Source organism: Mytilus galloprovincialis, chromosome 6 (genome assembly GCF_965363235.1).
Source record: "Mytilus galloprovincialis chromosome 6, xbMytGall1.hap1.1, whole genome shotgun sequence".
NCBI classification, from domain to species: Eukaryota; Metazoa; Mollusca; class Bivalvia; order Mytilida; family Mytilidae; genus Mytilus; species Mytilus galloprovincialis.
This window is the reverse complement of record NC_134843.1, coordinates 70,010,456-70,035,254: the sequence shown is the minus strand read 5'-3', so window position 1 is coordinate 70,035,254 and position 24,799 is coordinate 70,010,456.

Below are 24,799 nucleotides of genomic sequence, written 5' to 3'. Positions count from 1 at the left end.
TTAAAAGAATATATAAAAAAAATGTTAATATGATATCACTGTTATGATGAAGAAATTGTATTGTAACGATTACTTAAAAAGGAAATCAAGTTGGGATAATTGAAAAGTCCCTATTGGTAGGAATATTAAAGAAGCAGGGTTTTACCAACAAAGCAACATTTAATTATATAATAACCAAATAAAAAAAAAAAACGTCTACAGTTTTCAACATTAGATAAGTTGAAATACAATTTGTAATTCCAAGAGCGACTCTAAAAAAACAATAAATAAACTCATCATACATACCAGGATTGAATATTTTGATTTAAGCAAGACGTGCGTTTTGTCTTAAAAAGACTCATCAGTGACGCTCGAATCTAAAAAAAAAAGGTAAAGTACGAAGTTGAAGCGCATTGGAGACCAAAAGTTGCCAAATACAGCTAAGGGAATGTTTTCTTGAGGTAGAAAAGCCTTAGCTTTTCAAAAATTAAAAGTTATGTAAACAATTTATTTATAATTTTGACCATACATGTATCAATGATAATTTGATGATAACATGTCATTAATATGGAATAAACAGTAAACTCTTTCAGTAATACAAACAATAATTGTGTAAGACACAGTCCTTGTCGAAATTTCTTACCTAAGACAGACATTTTAATATATATGCTTTGGAATCTCAACCAATATCCTTTTTAAGAACACTTTAGTTTTATTACTTTTCATATTAATATATACATTAAAACTGCATTGCAGATAAGAATTTGAAGCGTGAAACTTTTGCTTATCGCTTCACCGTTGTATTTAGTCATGTTTGTTAACGGTAAAGCTTACACCAAAGTGTTACTATGGTTAATTGCTGTATTTTGTAGTTATCTAGCAACTGAATTTATCATTTGTTAGAAAGAATAAGATGATACAAAAATAGCTATCAACAACCATAAGTCAAAATTAAACAGACATTCTTATAAAAATGTTTAACAGAACATGTTTCATGGTACGAAGTTTACGCCTATTTTTAAAATGGTTGTTAACATCCTTTTCTTAACAATCAGACGACAGTTTTCATTCAGTATTTATTTTGTTGTTGTATCTTTGTTAACTAGAGGTGAATTGTCACTTTTTTTCAAACACTGATCAAAACATCCACAGTTAACGGAAGAACTTGCATTAAAATATTCAGAAATGAATACATATGATGACCCTTCAATTTTTTGTTATCTTTAAAACACTAAGACCACTAATGATTTTAGGTCTTATAGCATGCAGTGAATACAAAGATTTAGAAATTTCTAAAAAAAACCAATTTCACTGTACATGTATGAAAAGTTATTTCATTTGTTTCTACTCCTGATTTATCAGTCATCTTTGGACAAAGTTCAGAATATACTGTATTTTTTGTCCAGTCACAGTGAGCAGATACATATACTTCAGCAGGGCACAAAAAAGAGCAACCTAATTTTCTGAAGAACAATTCAACAGTTCCGCATATTAAATGAACTCTGAATCATAGAAATATGGATTTGAATTTCATACGTTATACCTATACTTAACTTCAAAACCACAAAAATCGAATACGTAATGTTCTGTTTTGTGTCTGAACATTATGAATAATGTGACAATAGCCTAATATGTATGCATTTTAAATGAAACAGATGTCTATGACATATATATTTTCAATCTATATATTTTTTTAATTATTTTTTGATGACGTCGATTACAGTGTTTTCATATTTAACAACTCTTTTCTGGAAACAGTATAAATAGAAAATTATGAATACAGATCTTCAAGCCCATTTCACAATTTACAGCAGGCTTTGCATTTATAAAATTCCTAGTTATATGTAGGCAACACTACACAATTCTATCGATGACAATGAACTTTTAATTTTTTAATCTATTAGACTTTTCATTTTGATATTTAAAAACGATAGAACTAATGACAGTTATTAAATATTGTACACACGTAATGTGTTCGATTTTCTGAAACGTTTTAATCGACAAGTCTTATTCTCCGATAAGTATCTTGTATTTTAGTGCATTATATGATACATGCTTTTGTCTTGAAGATCGTAGCAAAGTATTTCTAACAAGGATAATTTAGTTTTAAACATTACAAAACAAATGAAGAAACTAGGAACATTGTAGATAATACGTTCTGAAAAGGGAGAAACACAAGAAAATACAAATACTGGTAGTAGTGGTTACAATTCTTGCAAATGATAGGAATATAGAGTCGAATCTATTCACGTGGTCTATCTATTATTTTTCTGAATAATGCTACTATTTTGATATACAAACTCATCATAGATACCAGGACTAAATTTTGTATATACGCCAGACGCGCGTTTCGTCTACCAAAGAATCATCAATGACCCTCGAATCCAAAAAATTAAAAAGGCCAAATAAAGTACGAAGTTATAGAGCATTAAGGACCAAAATTAAATGTTTTGTCAAATACAACTAAGGTAATATATGCCTGAGGTAGAAAAGCCTTAGTATTTCAAAAAATCTAAATGTTGTTAACAGTTAATTTATAAATATAACCATATCAATGATAATTTATGTCAGCACAAAAGTGCTGACTACTGGGCTGGTGATACCCTCGGGGTCTACAAAAGACTAATCAGTGACGGGGAGCATTATGGAATACCGTTATCTGTCTGTATGCCCGTCTATCTTCAACATGTCGGATAACAACCCATAAATACTTTAAACAATTTGTATGAAACCTAAATGAATTGTTTTTATCTGTTGACTTGAGCTCTCGTTCGATTTTTAAACATTTAGATATTACGTTTCAGAGTTATTGCGTTTTATCATGAAAAAGGGGGGAATGTTCATGTTTTCGGACAATAAATCAAAAGTGCTTCGAGCATTTCATGAATCTGTGGATACTGTTTAGATAACTTCCTTTTAATTTTTGTTTATAAATGAAATGTCATTTAGGAGTTATAAAAATTCGCTCTTTTAAAAAAGCGATTGACGTATCATGCGCTCATGGCGGAGCGTTTTATCATGCATATTTCTCGTACATACGTATCAATAAAAAGTCTAAAATACATTTTGTCGATGAAAATGCACTTCATTTTTATGTTATTGCTACGTAACCTTTCCCGTCGATGTTTTTTTTCGAGTAAATTTAGGCAATATGAAATACATATCATATTTGTGTTAAGACACTAATTGAAAGCATAGTTCTTGACTTATGAATATATATAATTAACTTAAGCCGTATTGGGCACAACTTTTATGAAATTTCTTTCCTCAGTGCTGTTCAACTTTGTACTTGTTTTTGGCTTTCGCACCTTTTTTCATCTGAGCGTCACTGGTTAGTCTTGTGTATTCAATTTTTACCTGGTGCCTTTGGTTTTATTTTAAAAATGTCCTGTACCAAGTCAGGAAATTGGCCATTGTTATATTATAGTTTGTATATGTATGTGTTACATTTTAAGCTTGTGTTTCTGTCGTGTCTTTTGTTTCCTCTTATATTTGAGTGTCAGTTCGCGTTGCTATGGGACGTGTCGCGGTACTTTTCTATCCCAAATTCATGGTTTTAGTTTTGATGTTTACTTTGTTATTGTCATCGAATTTTGTCTAATGCTTAGTTCGTTTCTGTGTGTGTTACATGGTAATGTAGTGTTTCTGTTGTGTCGTTGTTCTCCTCTTAAATTTAATGCGTTTCCCGGATTTGTTTTTTCTATCGATTGATGAGTTTCGAACAGCGATATGCTACTGTTGCCTTTATTAAGGCTTGTTAATGCCTTAGGCGAATTTGACTTTTGACTTTTAGTTTTTTAGGTTTTTTTTCTAAATGTTTTGTATATTGCTTTCAATTATTTGCTGTTGTCAAGCGTAACTGATTAAACAATGATAGCATACGTTTACACACTTAATGTTTACATATAAAAATCTTAACTGTTCTAATTGATGATATCAGAGAATATGTAGCACGATATGTCAACAGGGTAGAATCACTTGATACTGATAAAATTTATTGAAGTATGTATTAGTAACATTTTCATTGGTATCTTTCCATATATTTATAAAAGATTCCTTAATGGGTATTCATGATCAAAAGGGGTTGACTAAATGTAAAAATGGAAGATTTTTTTTTAAACATTCAAGCAGGCCTTGAGATAATAAAAAACCAAGAAAAAAACAGAGTATAAAAAATTATGCTTTTATTCAAGGCATTAATCACCTTATCGTTATTATCCTTTTGATTTTAATATTTTAATATTTGTTTTCAAAATATGCAAGATATCTGACTATATCAAAGTGAAATAGTATAATATAGATCGACCATTCCATCGTTTCTATGACAGTTCGCATTATCGAAAAAATATACCATAGCTCTAACAATCCTAATCATGCAACGCCTCTCCGTAGACAAAAAGATTGGGAACTGCAACACCCTATGGTTGCAATGACAAAATTGATGATATAGGTATTCTATCAAAGTCCTTCGTGTAGCTCGGTGAATGTGATGAATATTTTCAACTCTACTCCTCAATGTAGACGCAGTCATGGTCATCGTAATTATACATCACCTACTCTGCATGATGTCTCTATTAATGACTTGCTGCCATTGATACAAAAGCCGTTAGGTATTCATCACATTCACCTCATTGAAACCAATACAAACTTACAGCTATTATTTCGGATATTGCAAGTCACAGACTTTTAAGCGAGTCCGCATTGGAAAAGATGAAAAAGAGAAAAGATCTTTCCTTAATCTTTCCTTTGCCAACACAGGGCCGTAACTAGCCCCTTTAAATAGTGAGGCAAAATATATTCGAAAAATTTATTGGCGAGCGGTCTGGGGGCTGTTTAAGGCCCCAGAGGCTAGGAGAAAAATAACGCAAAATCGTGCATTCTGAGCGTTTCTCAGACTCTTTCTTGCATTGAAACGGCTTAATTAATTTTTAGATATTTTTTCGACAATCAGGTCCCAAAGCAAAAACAAAGATTCATTGTAATTTAAGACTTTTAGGTATTAGAGACAACATTAAAAGACCGATATGTAGGATAAAGCAAAAATCGTAATTCTCATAATTATTAATTCCGTGTCTGTCTGTCTGTCTGTTCTTGTCTTGTATTATTGTGATTAGACTTTGGTGATTTTTTTATGACTAGATTTAAATATAGTGACATTGCAGTTTTATACTTTAAGTACTAGTACTGCTTAAGTCCACACTAGGGACCATCTCCAACTTGTTTTACGATCTTTTACGGTATTAATGATTCTTTAAAAGTATTGTTGAAGACCATCCGGCAACTATCAAGATGAAGAGCAGGAACACAAACTTTGACCATTGATCATTTGTATTTTTTCTATGCATTGACTTTGTGTGCGATTATGTCCCCATACTCCTTTATTATCTGCTAAAGGGTCTCAGCACAACTTAATGCAAGTTTAACCTTTCAATGTAAAAGGTCATATATGGCAATACCTTGTTTTTTTTCCTTCAAATTATTTGATACCGGGAAATATGTGACCTTACTTTAATTCAAACCATGTCAGCTATCTAGTTTTATTTACAATTAAACAAACTGTTTTGTATTCTTTGATATCAATTTTAATTATCCATGCAGAAAGGACAATTCCACTGAGTAGCATCGCATGTTCTTAAAATATATTTCTCGCACAATTCTGGACATCGGTGGACATGCAACATTGCAAAACCACGTTTACAAATGAAAATCAAAGCTCAGACTATAGTCCTGACGTAGGACAATAAATGAACAAAAGACAAACCCGGAACACAGAAGTACAAACAATAGACCACCAACTCTGAAAACTAAAAGGAAAATAGAAACATGGATAACGAAAAACAGCCAGGGGATACACCAGAGAGTGAAGAGAACTTGCTTCTTGCAAGACACTTTCCGTGAAATTAATTTGATATGAAAACAACCCTTTGTTTCATTGTTTTTTTTTAAATTTTTACATGAGGCATTTGCCTCATTTGCCTCAATGTAGTTACGGCCCTGCAACAAAGGTCTCGATGGCGTCAACTTACGATATTTCGGACCTTTCGATAACACATTTCGTAGAAAAGTGTTATTAACAATGTTGAGGTCACCGGTAATAACGTGGCCAGCAGGATTATATGTGAATTGGGAACAAGCACAAGTGCAATCAGGAGGTTTAGACTTGAAGTCGTCAATATCGAGATCCTGCAAAACTTGTTTGTTATTGAAAATTTTAGTTGCAATAGGTTTGGTATAGGTATAAGAAATGATTGGTACAGACTGGACTTTGAAATAAGGAGGTATTTTCGATTGAACTAATTTATGATGACGCCATCGATACCTTTGTTGGCAAAAAAAGATTAAGGAAAGATCTTTTCTCTTTTTCATCTTTGCCAATGCGAACTGGCTTGAAAAGTCTGTGACTTGTAATATCCGAAATTATAGCTGTTATTTTGTATTGGTTTGAATGAGGGTTTGTAACAGTGGATTCAATGAGATTACCATCCATTAATAACAAAAGCAAAACTTTGTAAAAATCAAGCAGTCAACAATTTAAGTAAGCCAATCAGAATTAGAAAAACCTCTTTGTATACATTCATAATACGTGGGAAATTCTAATAAAATAAAAAACACCGCTCATTCATGCAAAATGTTCTTCTTTTATTATTGAATGAATAAATAAATGAAATTGAACATTTGGAACACTTAAAATTCCCAGCTATTTATCGCAAAAGAGCTCGTGGGGAAAAGATACCAGTTGGACATACACTCATTAATCGAAAATAAACTGACAACGTCATGACTATGAAATAAAATAAAAAATATAAGTACACAAAACACAACATAGAAAAATTAGCAGGTCTTACTCCACAAGTGGCCACCTTTTGTTTCTATTGTTAGTACAAACCTTGTAATAAGTCTAATGTTGTAGATCACATTCGTGAAAAGGGAACGGGATTGTAGTTACGACATAAAGAATATGTTCGCTACCATCTATGAAACGGATATTCCATAGCGGTCAACCAACTCGTCGTGGTGGCGTCCGTATAATTCACTTAGGGATGATTCCAACTTCATCATTTCGAATTCTTGGTTTAATAGCTTCTTTGTGTGCATCATATTTTGAATTGATTTGCTAGTTGTTAAAAAAATAATTATGTTAACTATAATTTCCAGTAGACTTAAAAGGGCACTGGTCATGTATGTTTGAAGTTCCGTTAACTATAGCGTTTTAAATTGACCATAAATGTATAACGATTCAATAATAAAAAATACCTTTTGTGTATACTTTTGTGTAAACAGGATATTACAAAAATACTAAGCTGCGAGGAAAACGATTGAATGCCAACTGTCATATTCTAGACTTGGTACAGGAATGTTCTTATGTAGAAAATGGTGTATTGAACCTGGTTTTACAGCTAGCCTTTTAGTGCCAGAAAAAGATATGTCGCAATTCTTAACAACCAATATTATAGTAGTAGGCCTTCTGTGTTGTTTTTCAAATTGTTGTTTATGTCAACTAAACATTGTTCAACACTACGTATACAACTCAAAGCTGACTTGCTTTGAAAAATCATAAATAAAACAGTTATCAATTAACACAAATTAACCTAAAATGACATTTAGAATTATTCAAACAGTTGTTATGTTATTGACGAGATCTAGATGGTCAGAATCTACACTTGTTGAACAGTTAATACTACATAACTGGCAAACAATTGAACCATTTGTACAAATAATACTAAAAATCTTCAACATCAATAATGAATTAAAATGACAAATTGTTTCATGTTGATTCTTCAAATGAACTGCACATAAAGGCAACAGTAGTATACCGCTGTTCATAATTCATAAATCGATAGAGAAAAAAAAAAACAAATCCGGGTTACAAACTTAAACTGAGGGAAACGTATCAAATAAAAGAGAACTACGACAAACAGAGACACAACACCGAAGTGTAACACACACCGAAATGTAACACACACATGATCATTTATAAGCATGAATCCTGAATATTAATAGGCATAAGGATAACATTTAGGAATTAAGCTTTGAAGATTGTGTATTAATATTTTTCTTCATACTGGCATTTATAAAAATGATCTACTTTAAAAATGGCAGCAAATTAAATGTGGTATACAAAAAAAAAAAAAAAAAAAAATTGGAAAACACCAAAATTTATATAGCAAAACAAGACAGTTACCAATTAACACAAGTTAACCAAAGATAACATTTAGAGATAATTGAATAGCCGTGAAGTACATTTTATAGGAAGATCTAAATTGCCCAGAATCTAGACAAGGTAAACAGTTAGCACCAGGTATCTGACAAAACAATCGTATATCCCTGTACACACGGGTAGTAAGGTCGTCATATCGAGGAGCGTTAAGTACAGTGATTTTGTCATCATTCGGGTAAGTTGGTCATGGATAAGTTAAATGACTTCCAAAACGATTGCCTCAGTTTCAAATGAGCAAATACAAAGCAATTTACATGTTTGAATCAAAAGAGCTTAATTGAAATTGTGGTTTTTAAGAAGTTAACACAGGATAACAAAAATAGCGGAATTGGTATGGTTTGGTAAAGCGATTGGCATGGTTCAGTTAAGAGTCTAGAAATTCGTCATGGTTTTGATTACATTTGTCATGGTTTAAATCAAAATAAATACAATTTTGTGGCAACTTAATATTGATAGTTTGTTTGAAGTTGATTTTGAAAAATCAAAGTAACACAATTAACTGATTGACTAAAGAGAAAAAAAGCCTTTTGACCGAATTTGTAGGGCGAAAACGGAAAATCGTACATTGATATATTTTTGTACCCCGCGTAATGCATTGCGAGGTCAATGAATATTTGACGTTTGTTCTTCCGTCTGTCCGTACATCTGAGCGTTCGTACGTCCGGTCTTTCGTATACAATTCTTGCCAGATTTATTATGAACCTCATATCTTACGTTTTTAGCAATATCTTGGGCTAGTTCAAAATTCAGTGCTGATCATTTATTTTTAAACGAGTTATGTCCCTTGGATACATTAGTTATATTAAAAATTGCATTGTTAGCACTCTCGTATGTACCGTTCTTGCACGAATTTGATGAAACTTACATAGGGAGTTTATATTAGCTATGTCTTAGACGAGTTCAAAAATTAAAGCCGATCAATCAATTTAAAGAGTTATGCCCTTGGAAATGTAATTATATGGAGAACTGCATTGTAAAAACTCTCATATGTACAATTCATGCCCGAATTTATGAAACTTAAATCATAGGTTGATATGTTTTAGGGCTGATTTGAAAATTAATACCGATAATTTTTTTTAATGAGCTATGCCCCTTGGGAATAGTAATTATTTGTAAAATTGTCATATGAGCGCTTTAATGTGTTCACCTCTTGTCCAAATTGTATCATTAATGTACTTGTAGAGTTCAAAAATGAGTACCGATCAATAAAGAGTTATTCACTTGAAATTATTGATTTAAAAAAAAAACAATGTTATCGCTCTTGTGTGTTCAATTCTTGTCATAATTTTATGGATCTTATATAGAAGGTTTTAGCAGCAATGTATTTGAAACTTTCGAAAATAAATTCTGATCAAATTTTGTTAATGAGTTATGTCCCTTGAAAATATAAATTATATTTGAATTCACATATTTGTAAAGATTTTATTAAAAGAACGGAACGGACTTTTGCTTAGTTATTAACCTTGTACTTAAATAAATAAGATATGTGCAACCGGGAGGGAATTAGAACTCTGTTCTTTTTGGTGTGTTACTAACATGAAGATATGAAATAAATATATAACCACTTCTTTTATCAACTGCCTTTCGATATAAAAATTGCAAAATCAGAAAGCGTTGATACTCTTTCTCCATATGTCCGTGATGGACTCTGCTGGGGATAGATATCGTGCGAATTGATTAATGACGTCTACTTAAAGTTGTAAATAATCTTTGCTTTACATAATTTTTGTAGCAAATTATACATCGATTGTTTGAATTTGAAATAGATTATTTCTACGGTTAATAAAAGGAGATGCAAAGGGGGCGGGGGGAAGGGGTACATCAACCTTACTATAAATTTAAACAAGTATATTGAGAGGACACCATATAGTCTTCAAACCTCCATGGAACACAAGGTTTACATGGACAACAGTTTAAACTTATTTATTTAGTTTATCAAAATAACTTTCAAGTGTCGAATTAAAATATATGTAAGATCACAATTTCGAATAAGAAATAGGTCCAAAATGTATGCCATAAAGTTCCACTCACCCAAACGCTAAATGGATTCAAGTCACAACTTTTATTTTGTTATTGGCTTGGAATATACTCAGAGATCAGTTCTTTCTTCGGTGTTTTTGTTACTTGATTACTTTGCTTTGTATCGACCTGATTTGTATAATTGCTTTGCTGTTACATGTATGCCCAGGTTGAGACAAGGGGATGGTTAGGAGCCCACAAACATTTAAACCACGCCATATTCTGTCTGACCTTGTATAAAATCCACAGTATTTTATGCAGTGGTTGTCGTTTGTTCCTGTATATCGTATTTGTGTGTCTTGCCTTTTGTTTTGAACCTAAGTCAGGCTGTTAGTTTTCTTATTTAAATTGCTTTACCTTTTATTTTATCGGAACCTTTAGATACGTGCTAAGAGGTATGCATTTTGTTATTTAAGGCTGTAAGAGGACCTACCATTTATGTCATTTGTTGTAGGGTGGATAGTTGTCTCATTGGAAGTAATACTGCATTTATTTATTGTATATTACCATGTGCTTTCTTATGTCATATCTTGGACTATTACAGTATAATAGTTCCAGGTCATACTGTATTCCGAATACAACTACTTCTAAAGAAAATTTCTATAATGCATTTATATATACTCTAATGATCTCTTTGTACGTGCTATGATACTTTAATGATAATATCTTAGATTTTGTAGGCGACTTATTTTCTCGAGCGATGTATTTTTGCGAGTTGAAGATCATCGTTAATATGTGAAACCCAGATTTACTTGTATGAGAACAAAACAACAACATAAGAAAATAGCCACCCTATATTACCTCAAAATAGGATAGAATGGGTTATAAACGAAAAAAAATATCAGCGAAAATATTGTTTAACAGTATTTTAATAGTTGTACATTGTGTCTATTTATTTAGATCGTAACGTTTCCATCATTCACGACGTGTTGTTGTTCTCCCCTTATATTTAATGCGTTTCCCTTAGTTTTAGTTTGTAACCTGGATTTGTTTTTATCTATCGATTTATGAGTTTCGAACAGCGGTTAACTGGTGAGTTGTTATTACAAATTAATTAGCATGTTTGTGTTTATGTTTTCAGTGATCAAATGCTTTTATTTTGTAAAGAAACGTTAAACTGATCAGTTGGCCATCGCCGAAGATGACAAGAAAGAAACCTTCTCTTAGATAAATTGAATGCACGGTATTCAAATAATTACGGCCATAAAATTGTAACTGCCGTTCTGTAGTTAAACTGTTCAAATAAATAATAGTTTTTAAGCTTTTCCCTGGATTAAGAAGTCGGCAACACAACAAGGTCAATGGCTTTCGAATTACGTCTACGGGATGCCAGATTCCCTTTAGAGGCCCTATATATATTTTTTTAGATGCTCCTGAAGACTTCCGTAATCTATTTAGCAACTATAAAGTCCGCGAATAAACTAGACTCCTGCTGTTGTTTCCCTCTTATTTTGTGGCGAAGTATCAATCAGCGGGTGGCCAGTTTAGTCCGAGAACTCGTGTGCACAATGACGATCTCGAGTCAACTACGGAATCTTCATTTGACAGTGACTGGGAATCTGAATTGGTCAGTGAATTAACGGATGAGAAAATAAATATAAAAAGCAAAATCGCTCCACGTCGGACACCATTGAACGATTTATAGTTTCAAAACGACGAGCGTGATTGACGGAGTGGCGTTTGATTTATAAACAAAAAAATGTAGCAATACGTCTATCTTCATTTACTTATATTTTCATATCTGAATCAACACGATTATAAATTGTCGTCTGTTGTGCCACCTAGTTATTATCCCTTAATTGTAAGTAAGTGCAAGAATTATTTTGGTGTCGACTTCCGTTTACCTCTACAATCCGATAACCTGTGAAAACCGAACAAAACGCAACGTCCCGTAATATTTGGTTTGGATAGGTTTCACTGTATAAAATTTATCTCCAAACAATCTTCCATTATATCCTTTAAAGTTGTTATTTTCACTATAAAAACTTTATCTAAATCTAAATTTAGAAACATCAGAATATAACATAAGACACAGCTATAAACGCATTTAGGAAAGGTGTGTTGAAATGAAAGTTTTTTTTAAAATCATGCCTTCCAGCTTTTTGAGTATAAAATTTGAAAAACATACTACAATTTTAGTGTCAGAATAGACATAGAAAAATATATGTCGTAATTCTTAACTGAATTCTGATGGCAACTATCACACTAATGCACTATCGATTTTAGTTCTTTATTTCCCTGCAAAATAAAGAGTACGTCACTGTTTATGTTATAAAGTTCGTAATATATGGACATACATGCACATGTTAGATGATTGTATATATATTTATACTAATGTGCAACATCGTATTAAAATACAAGTGTTATATATCCGAATAACGTGTGTTCACTCCCAATTTTCCGTGTTATATTTTATGATTTTTGTTTGTCTATTTGTTTTTTGTCTTCAAAACTGTATGTTGTCTATGTAAGACAGATGGTTTTTGACTACCCTTTTAATATCGAATTGTCTGAACCCTTTAAAATGACAGTTAGTTAATAAAAATACACAATGAGTTGAAGAGTTTCATTATTTGTTTTTTAATAATTAATACAATACAAAAGAGGGAAGAAAGATACCAAAGGGACAGTCAAACTCATAAATCTAAAATAATCTGATAACGCCATGGCTAAAAATGAAAAAAAACAAACAGACAAACAATAGTACACATGACACAACATAGAAAACTAAGGAATAAACAACACGAACCAAAAATTAGGGGGGATCTCAGGTGCCCCGTAAGGGTAAGCAGATCCTGCTCCACATGTGCACCCGTCGTGTTGCTTATGTGATAACAAATCCGGTAAACAGTCTAATTCGGTAGGTCACATTCATGAAAGGGAAAAGGATTGTAGTTACGACGTAAGGAAAATATCCAATATCATTTGTGAAACAGTTATTTCATAACGGTCAACCAACTCGTGATTGCGTCCGTAAAATTTACGAAGGGATTATTTCAACTTCACCATTTGGAACTCTTGGTTTAATAGCTTCCTTGTGAGCAGCAAGAAAATCATAATAGGAAATGCAAGCACGGGAATATCGTATCAATTGGGAGATATATACCCCGTATGCAGGTGCTGCTGGAATGTTGCTACTTAGAAATGGAAAGTTCACAATTGGAAAGCTGAAATAATCTCTTTTGTCGTAAAGTTTTGTTTCCAATCGACCCTCATTGTCAATTTCTAGATGTAAGTCAAGATATGAGGCCGACTTAACTGTATCTGTAGTATCCTTTATCTCTAGTTCGATGAGATAGATGCGTTCCACATAGTCAGCAAATTTTGAATTATTTAGTGAAAGAACATCATCTACATGTATATAGCAGAAGGTAAAGTTTCTAAGAAGTTCCTGCATAAAGTCAGCCTCATAATAATATAGAAACAAGTCGGCAAGTAGAGGCGCACAGTTTGTTCCCATTGGAATGCCGACAGTCTGTTGAAAAACACGTCCTCCGAACGTAACAAATATGTTGTCAATCAAGTAACAAGCATCTTGATAACATCAGTTTCAGAGAATTGTTTGTTTACAAGAAAAGTAATCACAATTACGGCTACTTGTTAACGATACGTTAACCATGTTAACACATAGTTTTCTTAATTCAAGCTGATAATTGATTAACTGATATTCAACCTTATTACATATATTTTTTGTAAACTTGATATGGTTAGCCACGTTAGACCTCAGAATGTAATCAGAAAAAGATGAGAAATGATTGCAAATGAGATTACCATTCATTAATGAAAAAAATCTCATTTGAAAAATTAAGCAGTCAACAATTTAAGTAAGGAAATCAGAATTTTTAAAAACCTCTTTGCACAAAGGAGTAGGTCCGGTAAGGGCCGATTTTGGCCTCAAATTGCAGTTTCGGCTGACAAAAGATTTTCAACACTTTTTAAACACTTAACTGTCTTTTTCAGTTGATTCAATTAGTTTATGGGAAAGATTTTAACTGATTTAGAAATTAAAAACGCTCCAATTCAAGCTTTGGTATGAAAAATCTATCAATATGCCAAAAAATGTCACTTTTCTGATGGTTTATGTCAAAAATCAAAGTGGCCGCATCCGTGTTCACCCGCAACCTTTATATATCTTATAGATTATCATCAAATGCAACTTACATTTCGATTTTAAGGATGAACACAAATGCGGCCACTTCCATCCAAGACGAAAACTGTCTAAAATTTAACTAAAATTCTAAAATTGTGAAGATTTCAATAATTTAGCATGACTTAATGATGCTAGTACCCGGTATATGTGCATTGCATTGTCAAAAACAACCCATATTTATGTAGCAGAATCATAATTCTACTTTCCAATAAATAACTTAAAGTTTACATTTTAACAATTTTGTAAAACTTCTATATTTTGGGTCTAAAAAGGGGTCTTACTGAGCCTACTCCTTTAGAATACAAAAAATATAAAATGACAAAAAACGTACTCCGTGGAAACTTCTAATAACATAGAAGACACCTCTCATTCCTGTAAAATGTTCTTCAAATGGGGTTATGAATACATAAATAAGTAATATTGAACATTTGAAAGCCTTAACATTCCCAGATACAAATGTATTTATCGCAAAAGAGGGAGGAAAGATACCAGAGAGACATATACACTCATAAAGCGAAAATAAACTGACAACTCCATGACTATAAAATAACAATAAAAATACACAAAACACAACATAGAAAAATACAGACTAAGCAATACTACCCCACCAAAACACTGGCGATGATCTCAGGTGTTCCGGAGGGAGTTAGCATGTCCTGCTCAACATGTGGCCACCTCATGTTTCTATTGTTAGTACAAACCTGATAATAAGTCTGATGATGTAGATCACATTCGTAAAAAAGGAACGTTGTTGTCATTACGACGTAAGTAACAAATTCTCTTCCATCTGTGAAACGGATATTCCATAACGGTCAACCAACTCGTGCTGGCGTCCGTATAGTTTACGAAGAGATTATTTCAACTTCTCATTATGAACCCTTGGGTTAGTAGATTCCTTGTGTACATCTTATCTATGAATTAAAATTTGCAAGTTGTTAAAACAAATATTTGAACTGTAATTTCCAGTAGACTTAAAAAGGCACTGGTCGTATGTGTTTGAAGTTCCGTTAACTATAGCTCTTTAAAAGGACTATGTTTCACTAAAAGAGGGATGAAAGATACCAAAGGGACAGTCAAACTCATAAATCTAAAACAAACTGACAACGCCATGGCTGAAAATGAAAAAGACAAACAAACAACAGCACACATGACACAACATAGAAAACTAAAGAATAAACAACACGAACCCCACCAAAAACTAGGGGTGATCTCAGGTGCTCCGGAAGCGTAAGCAGATCCTGCTCCACATGTGGCACCCGTCGTGTTGCTTATGTGATAACAAATCCGGTAAATAGTCTAATTCGGTAAGTCAAATTCATGAACGGGAAGGGGATTGTAGTAACGACGTAAGGAACATATCCGATATCATTTGTGAAACGGTTATTCCATAACGGTCAACCAACTCGTGATGGCGTCCGTAAAATTTACGAAGGGATGATTTCTTCCACACAAAAATTGATGACTTAGGTGATCCATCTAGAATGTATGTCTACCTAACTAGTTTTAGGAAATCCCACAATCCTCTTGACATACATTGATGAGTCATTTGAAGAAATAACGCATCATACTATAACAAAAATAGGTTATTATTTTTGGTTGGAAGCAATTGGCTAGCATAAAATAATCATGATCTGATATACTGATCAGTCATTGCTCTTTAATTAGTAACTTTTTATAGGTTTTTAATAAGAAAAATACCGTTTGTGTATACTTTTGAGTAAAAAGGATATCACAAAAATACTAAACTCCGAGGAAAACGAATGGATAACAACTGTCATATTCCTGACTTGGTACAGGCATTATCTTTTCTAGAAAATGGCGATTTGAATCTGGTTATATAGCTAGAATTTTCGTGCCAGAATCGATTTAGAAAAAGATATGTCGTAATTCTTAACAATAAATAGTATTTTGCCTTTTGTGTTGTTTTTCAAATTGTTGTTTTATGTCAGCTAAATGTTGTTCAACATTACTTTTACAACCCAAAGCTGACTTGCGTGGACAAAATATAAATAAAACAGACATTAATAGTTATTCAAACAGTTGATATGCTATTGACGACGTCTAGATTGGCAGAATATAGACACGTTGAACAAGTAATATCACTCTTACAAACAATTGAAACATTTGTACACACTATATATACTGAATATCTTCAAGATCAATAGTGAATTAAAACGTCGAATTGTTTCATGTTGATCCTTCAACAGGACTTCACATGATCCTTCATAAGCATAAATCCTGAATAATAATAGGCATATAGATAAAACTAGGGATAACGCTTTAAAGGATGTGTATTAATATTTCGCTACATACTGGCTTTCATAAAACTGATCTGCTTTAAAAAGGCCAGCACATTAAGGTAGCACAATACAAAGATTTTTCATCCCAAATCAGAAATCTTTAAAATGATGTAGTTCCACTCATCCTTCTTTATATTTTATAAATGAGGTACCAAAAGAAAGAAGAAAGATTAATCTTTCAAATTGTGATAATTTCATTATGACATAATTATTATATAATTAATTGTTATGTTATTAGTTGCTATATTGTGATATCAATACTTGAATGAATTTAGCTTCTTTGTTATTCATAGCATCCCAACATATTATATAGATTCTTGTACAATACAGTTTGACCTCCAAAAACTGTGTCTCAGATTTTTCCTATTGTATTTCATTCTCTCATAAATCTTCAATGAAGTTTGCAACATCAATTCATAAGAGATCACTAAATTCAATTGGGTATAAAATTTGTTCTATTGATGTTTTTGGAAATCTGAGACACAGTTTTGGAGGTCAAACTGTGTTTTACAAGAATCTATAAAATATTTGGGATGCTATGAAGAACAAAGACGCCAAATTCATTCAAGTGTGGACATCACAATATAGCAACTAATTACATAACAATTGATTATGTAATAATTATGTCATAATGAAATTATCACAATTTGAAAGATAAATCTTTCTTCTTTCTTTTGGTACCTCATTTATAAAATATAAAGAAGGATGAAATGAATTACATTAGTTTAAAGTTATCTGATTGGGAGTGAAAAAATCTTTGTATTGTGCTACCTTAAATCTGGTATTCAGAAAAATATGAAAAAAGCAGCATATATTAAGAACAAAAAAATAGACAGTTATCAATTAACACGAGTTAACCAATGATGACATTTAGTGATATTTGAATAACCGTTGAGTACACTATATAAGGAGATTTCAATTGCCAAGAATCTATACAAGGTTAACATTTAAAACCAGTTATCTGACAAAACAATTGTATATCTCTATAAAAACAACCATTAATGCCTTCAACATGCTTTTTTAAATTGTAGATTTAAACAACGAATTGCGACATGTTGATCCTTCCACTTATGGTTCTTCTACACATATTTCTTCATAAGGACAAAACTTAAATATTAAAAGACATACAGATAAAATTCAGGGGTTGAGCTTCAAATCCTATGTTATATTATTAAGCTCTACATAAAAACGGCTTTTATAAAAGTTCTTTAAAAAGGACAAAATTTCAGACAAAATTAGTGGAAGAAAACCAGAAAACATAATGACAAAAATGAATACGCCGAATAAAAAAAATGTCTACAAAGCTACACTGGAAACCAACAATTTAGCGACACAAATTCCATACAAAAATTGATGACTTTGGTGATCCATCTAGAATGTATGTCTACCTAACTAGTTTTAGGAAATCCCACAATGGGACTCCTCTTGACATACATTGTTGAGTCATTTGAGGGAATAACACATCATGCTATCACAAAACAAGAATCATGATCTGATATACTGATCGATGATTGGTCTTTGATTATTAAACGATATAAAAGACGAACAGAATTTTGAATGGAATTACCATTGGTTTTCAGGTTGCTGTTTCGTGGATGTTTAGCATTTATCTCATTTGGTCTTACGGTATATAGAGTGATTTTCTAATTGTTAATTGAATAAAGGTTGATATTACATGCAAACTAAGTATAAAAATAATGTGATTTCACCTAATTTGAATTTTGGTAGATAGTTTTCTCATTGGCAACCATACCGCATCTCCTTGTATTATATACATTGATTTAATATATTAGTCTATTTTACAAAAGATTTTAGACTCAACAGATTTGAGTCAAGGTTTACTAAAATTGATGTTTGACAAACTTTCAAAATAATTTGACTTATTTATTTTGTATAAAATGTTTGGTCATATTGGTAGTCCTTTGCTCATATTCAACTATTACGAAAAAGAACTCAAAATGAAGCTGCGTTTGTAGCATATTCAGTTTATATACAAAAGAAGACTGAAGCATAGATTTATATATGTAAGCCATAGTTCAACATAAAATTAATACTGTCTGATTATTTGATAGACTAATATTATTTCAGTGGTGGACATTTATATACGTTTTATATATAATTCAAGGACGTACAAATTGACTTTAATACACAATTTCCTTTTATATGTGTTCATATTAAAAAATATTTCCTGCTTTGAATAAAATTATGTCAGTCATTAAATTCAGTACATACGCATAAAGTCTAAAAATTTGAAATTTCTGTCTCTATGTTTTTGCAAAGCATGTTATGCCGAATCTTATTTAAATACACGACTCTGTGTTATTAAAATTCGGACCAAGTCTGACCACGATAACCTATCATAAACAACGAAATAGAAGATAATAACTTATAATCAGCACGAGCAAGCAAATTTATTAATTACAACTAGCGTAAAAACAAACTTCTAGTGGCATTATATATGTAGACCTTCAGAAGGTACTTAAAGTATAAGCATTTTTTTCAATCATTTAATATTTGTTTTGTAATTAATCATAACGCGCTGTCTTTCGTAAACTACAACATTATTTGGTAAATCTATGTTATAGTGATATATACATATTAATCATTATAATCAACATATAACTTTATCCTTGAAAATGTTTTTTTATGAAGAACGTGTTAAATGTTTAAATTATATTTATAAGCGCCCCGCCCAGGACCTTAATCATTTTATGAAATGACCTTGATAGTTAATATAAAATATAGCATCATACTTTACCAGCCTCTAAACTACCAATGCATGCATATGGTATCCAGGAGTGTTTAACACCATTGATAATTAAAAAAGTTCAATTTTTATAGATCATGCCTTAATTATTTTTTCATGCAGAAGTTGTATGATTGAAATTCTGTTGTTTCACGACAGTTTAGATTGAAAAAAAAAGAATGTTTTTGTAACAACTATAAGAAGGATTTTTTCTTTTATCTAGATGTTTTTGATACAAAATATGGACCGCTAATTCTGACTTATACACTTAACCTTTTACTTAAATAAATCGGTGGACTTTACTTTTTCTATGAAATTATTTAATTGGTATATATCCTCTTGGGAATCTGAAGAAACGTGTTTAAATTAAAATCATGTTGATGTCTTAGGAAGGAAACAACGAATTATAGAGAAGCATGCATCATAGGGAAAAAAATCTACCCATATTCATCCATATCTTCCAACTAAAAAACAATTGTTCCTTTTTCTAAAAACAAATTCATCGGAAGGTACCAAGACCTTGTTGATAAATATTCTGTATCAACTTTACAAATAATTCATGGTGGCCTTGATGTATCGATTCTGCGTACTGATGTTGTTTATCATCTTAACAACGTGTTTTGTTGTTCTTTCATTTGTCTTTGTTCTATTTTTTATATTACTTTTACTGTTAGGTTGTTTTATGTGATATCCTTTTAACGTGGCTTGGTACTTATACATCCCGTCAATGTGTTTGTATTGTCTTTTATTTTTTGGTAGTGTGTTTTGTTTATGCGACGTTTTGTATTTCTTTGGTTCTTATAACGTGACTCTGTACTTTAAAAGATACCGTCAGTATGATATTGTTCTATTTTATGTCATTATGATATATTTCTATTATGAATTACAGTTCTATTTTATGTCATTATTGTAGCGTTGTCGTTTTTGTATGGATTCGTGTTTGTCGATGTGTTATTTTGGTAGCGTAAATTACGTGAAATCCATATTAAATGGCACAAAGAAAACAAACCACAACACAAAGTTTCAAATCAAATCACTGTAATCTGTTAAATGTATATCAGTTTGACATAAGACATAATAAAACAGTTGAACAATAATCCTAATTCACTAACACAATATTACTCTCAACACTTCTAACTAACAATCTCAATTCTATCTCTTACTCTTTCTATTCCTATTACACTCTGATCTCTCTCGCATCCCCTTATATACATATTTACAGGCGGTTCCCCGACGGTTCTAAAGATAGGGTACCGGGCGGTTCTATAGATCCCGGGCGGTACCTCAACGTTTCTAAAGATTGGCTACCGGGCGGTACCCTGACAGTTTTAAAGATGGGGTTACCGGACGGTACCCCGACGGTTCCAAAGATGGGGTACCGGGCGGTTCTTCAGATACAGGGCCGTGAATTTAAATAATATGGATACCGTTCAAATAAATAAAAATACTGGACATTGCCCTGTAAACATGTTATTTAACCCAAACGTATTTAAAAGAAAGACATCTTACATAATAATAAATTATACAGTCAAACTAAAATCGCTACAATCCCCCCAACTAGCAATTGAAATTCCTATTTCAAGGTCGTATTAAACAAAAGTAGTCTACTCACTGTAGAATTACATATATATCCAAAAATATAGTTCAACTAAAGTAAATGTTATATGTTCACTTCAACATGCATAATAAAGTTATGATAGCAGTTCCTAACTTCTCTTTCAAATCACCAACATTAGCTGTGACGAACCTTGTATTCAATGTTTTATTAAAATTATTTCCAAGAGGTTCCAATGTTTTATTTTGAAGAATTGTCTGGTGGTTCCAATATTTTATTCATAAAAAAATGTTCAGCGGTCCCAATGATTTATATAAAGAATGGTCCTACAGTTCCTTGATTGGTATCTGTTTCTCCGGTATGATTTCATGCATTCCCAACAATATATGTCCAGTTTCTCCATCAGGGTCAGCAAACACACAACAATTTTGCAGCAATACCCTTTTAAATTCATCGGCTTCTTAAATTGAAAGATTCTGTATACCGCTTTGGTACATCTTTTCCATATATTGAGGAAACAAACTATTAGACGAGTTACGATGCTCAACAATACCACAAACATCTTCATTTTCATCTTCTACCTCAACAGAATTGCCGATATTCAAAACTGGTACAAACACAGCAATATGTGTTCCTTTGAACAACATATATCTTTACTGATTGGGTTAAACAAACTTACATGCACCATACCTTGAGAAGAATTAAGATACTAGTAGTCTATATTTTGTCATGAAATGGAATATTTCTGCCTCATATTTCTAAAAATAAAGAATTCCAGTCCCTATGACATCGAATGGATTGGATAATACTTTCACCAAGTAAATGATTTATTACTCCTGAAACAATAATTGGAAATTGAACACAAAATTCATCACATGATAATGTCATAACAGCAGTTCCTAGCACTTTTAAATCACCACCAATAGTTGTGATGAACCTGGTATCTAATGGTTCTAGCATAGGTCTACTATCAGGCAAAATATTTCGGTAGCTGTCTTTTGTTATGAAAGTATGTCTTGCACCGGTATCGATCTTGCAAGTAATTGCTGGTCCTTCTATTTACTTTCTACCATCATACCGACCTTTCCTTATATTTTCGTTAACACAGCTACGTACGTCATTTTGTCCAATATTATCTGACAATAATTCGTTGTCTATGTGTTCCTCTCGCAGATAACAAACGCACCATCACTCAACCGCTTAGGTGTTATGTGATACTCTGGAGTTAAATCTTGGTCTAATAAGTGATCCAAGTCAATCTCCATATCAACCCTTTCAGTTTGAGTGGAACGTGACGTCCTATGTTTACCCAAGGTACACTCCTTTAAACTTCTGCTAGGCCACCAGTTACCGTCGGTCGGAGCAGGGCCTATTGCTCCGACCGGTTGTTGTTTAACTGCTGAACGGTACCACTGCTATTCTGGGCGGTGTCTTCCTCTGGTACCGTCTGATTTGAAATGTTCTGATCGTTTGAATGTGTCCTACTCCAACAGAACTCTCTTGTGTGTCCTCTTTTCCTACAATTCGTACACTGTCTATATATCTTATTTTGATATCTTTGGTTGTTCATAGGAACGTCTGAATAATTGTTTTTCTTTGAATTCAGTTCATGAACATCACTTCCTTTTTCCGCAGTATTTACATTATTTCTCCTGTCAACCTTGGTCACATTCCCTTCATTCATTCGATTACATTCTTCTTGCATGGCACTTGCAATAGCTTTCTGGAGTGTCTTAAGCTTAGTTCGCCTTATAAGCATGCGGAACTCCTCCGACTCACCGCAAGCGTCAAAAAACGATCTGATACCGTTTTCTTGGACAAGTTCTGGCTGAGATGGGTATGCACGCCTGTACAAATCTTCAATAGATTGCCCCAAATCTCTAAACGATTCACCAGGTCTCCTTCTCCTTAGTTTTGCCTCTGCAAGATAGCTTTCTTTCATGTTTAAATGTCCAAAACGTAACTCCATCTTATCTATTAAACTTTCCTTTCTCATTTGGGTATTTGAAGACAGTCCGTGCACGTATGTTTCTTCCTGTCCTCTTGATGTAGTGAAGAACATCAACATGTATCCAAATAGTTTAAGTCTCACTGATATTCCAACCATTCTCTTCATTATGAATTTAAAACTTCGTGTATGGCAATCCCACCGCTGCCACCATTTGTAGCGTTGTCGTTTTTGTATGGATTCGTGTTTGTCGATGTGTTATTTTGGTAGCGTAAATTACGTGAAATCCATATTAAATGGCACAAAGAAAACAAACCACAACACAAAGTTTCAAATCAAATCACTGTAATCTGTTAAATGTATATCAGTTTGACATAAGACATAATAAAACAGTTGAACAATAATCCTAATTCACTAACACAATATTACTCTCAACACTTCTAACTAACAATCTCAATTCTATCTCTTACTCTTTCTATTCCTATTACACTCTGATCTCTCTCGCATCCCCTTATATACATATTTACAGGCGGTTCCCCGACGGTTCTAAAGATAGGGTACCGGGCGGTTCTATAGATCCCGGGCGGTACCTCAACGTTTCTAAAGATTGGCTACCGGGCGGTACCCTGACAGTTTTAAAGATGGGGTTACCGGACGGTACCCCGACGGTTCCAAAGATGGGGTACCGGGCGGTTCTTCAGATACAGGGCCGTGAATTTAAATAATATGGATACCGTTCAAATAAATAAAAATACTGGACATTGCCCTGTAAACATGTTATTTAACCCAAACGTATTTAAAAGAAAGACATCTTACATAATAATAAATTATACAGTCAAACTAAAATCGCTACATTATGATATATTTCTATTATGAATTACAGAATACGTTGAACCACAAACGTCAAAATTATTCAATTGCGTAGTGAAATTAACTATTCTTATAAATTCTATATAACTTTTGGACTATTTCAAATCTCGGTCTATTTCTGAAATTTATTCTTACATACTTTTGATTTTTAACCCTGTATGCTAACATTGCCTATGTGAAATTTTAAAATTGTTTGTACATGCATGTACATTGGACGACAAATATATGTAACGTATAAAATTCAAAAACGCAAATCAATGAATGTGTTTGTAGATAGATGTTTTTGTGGTCTGTGTGAAATTTTAAAATTGTTTGTACATGTATGTACATTGGACGACAAATATATGTGACGTATAAAATTTCAAAAACGCAAATCAATGAATGTGTTTGTAGATAGATGTTTTTGTGGTCTGTTAAATTGTTCCTTTTAAAATTGTTAAACGATGGTGACTGCTGTACCCATATTTTGACTATTTTATTTATTGTGTCTGTTTAGCATCATTGTAAATATAACGGAATTTGATGAGACTGACATCAAAGTGAGAGAGTTAGCGCTATAAAACCAGGTTTAATCCTCCATTTTCTACATTTGAAAATGCCTGTACCAAGTCAGGAATATGATAGTTCTTGTCTATTCATGTTTGATGCGTTTTGTTATTTGATTTTGCCATGTGATTATGGACTTTCAGAATTGATTTTCCTCTAACTTTATTATTTTTGTGATTTTAGTTTTTACACCAAACTTAAAGGATGATCAACAACTTTGTCAAAAAAGACGCACAACACCATGTCCAAACATGTTCAAAACGGAACACATACACATAACCAGTATTTAACTTGGACGTTAAAATTGAGTACATTGACTTGTTTGATATTAACAATATTAAAACACGATTTTCCTTAATCAGACGAACCGAGAAGCGACCATACTATTAGTTCACCAAGAATACAAGCTAAACATATACGTGAATAATTATGTTTATCTATTTGATATTACGAAACAACCTGTTCCTA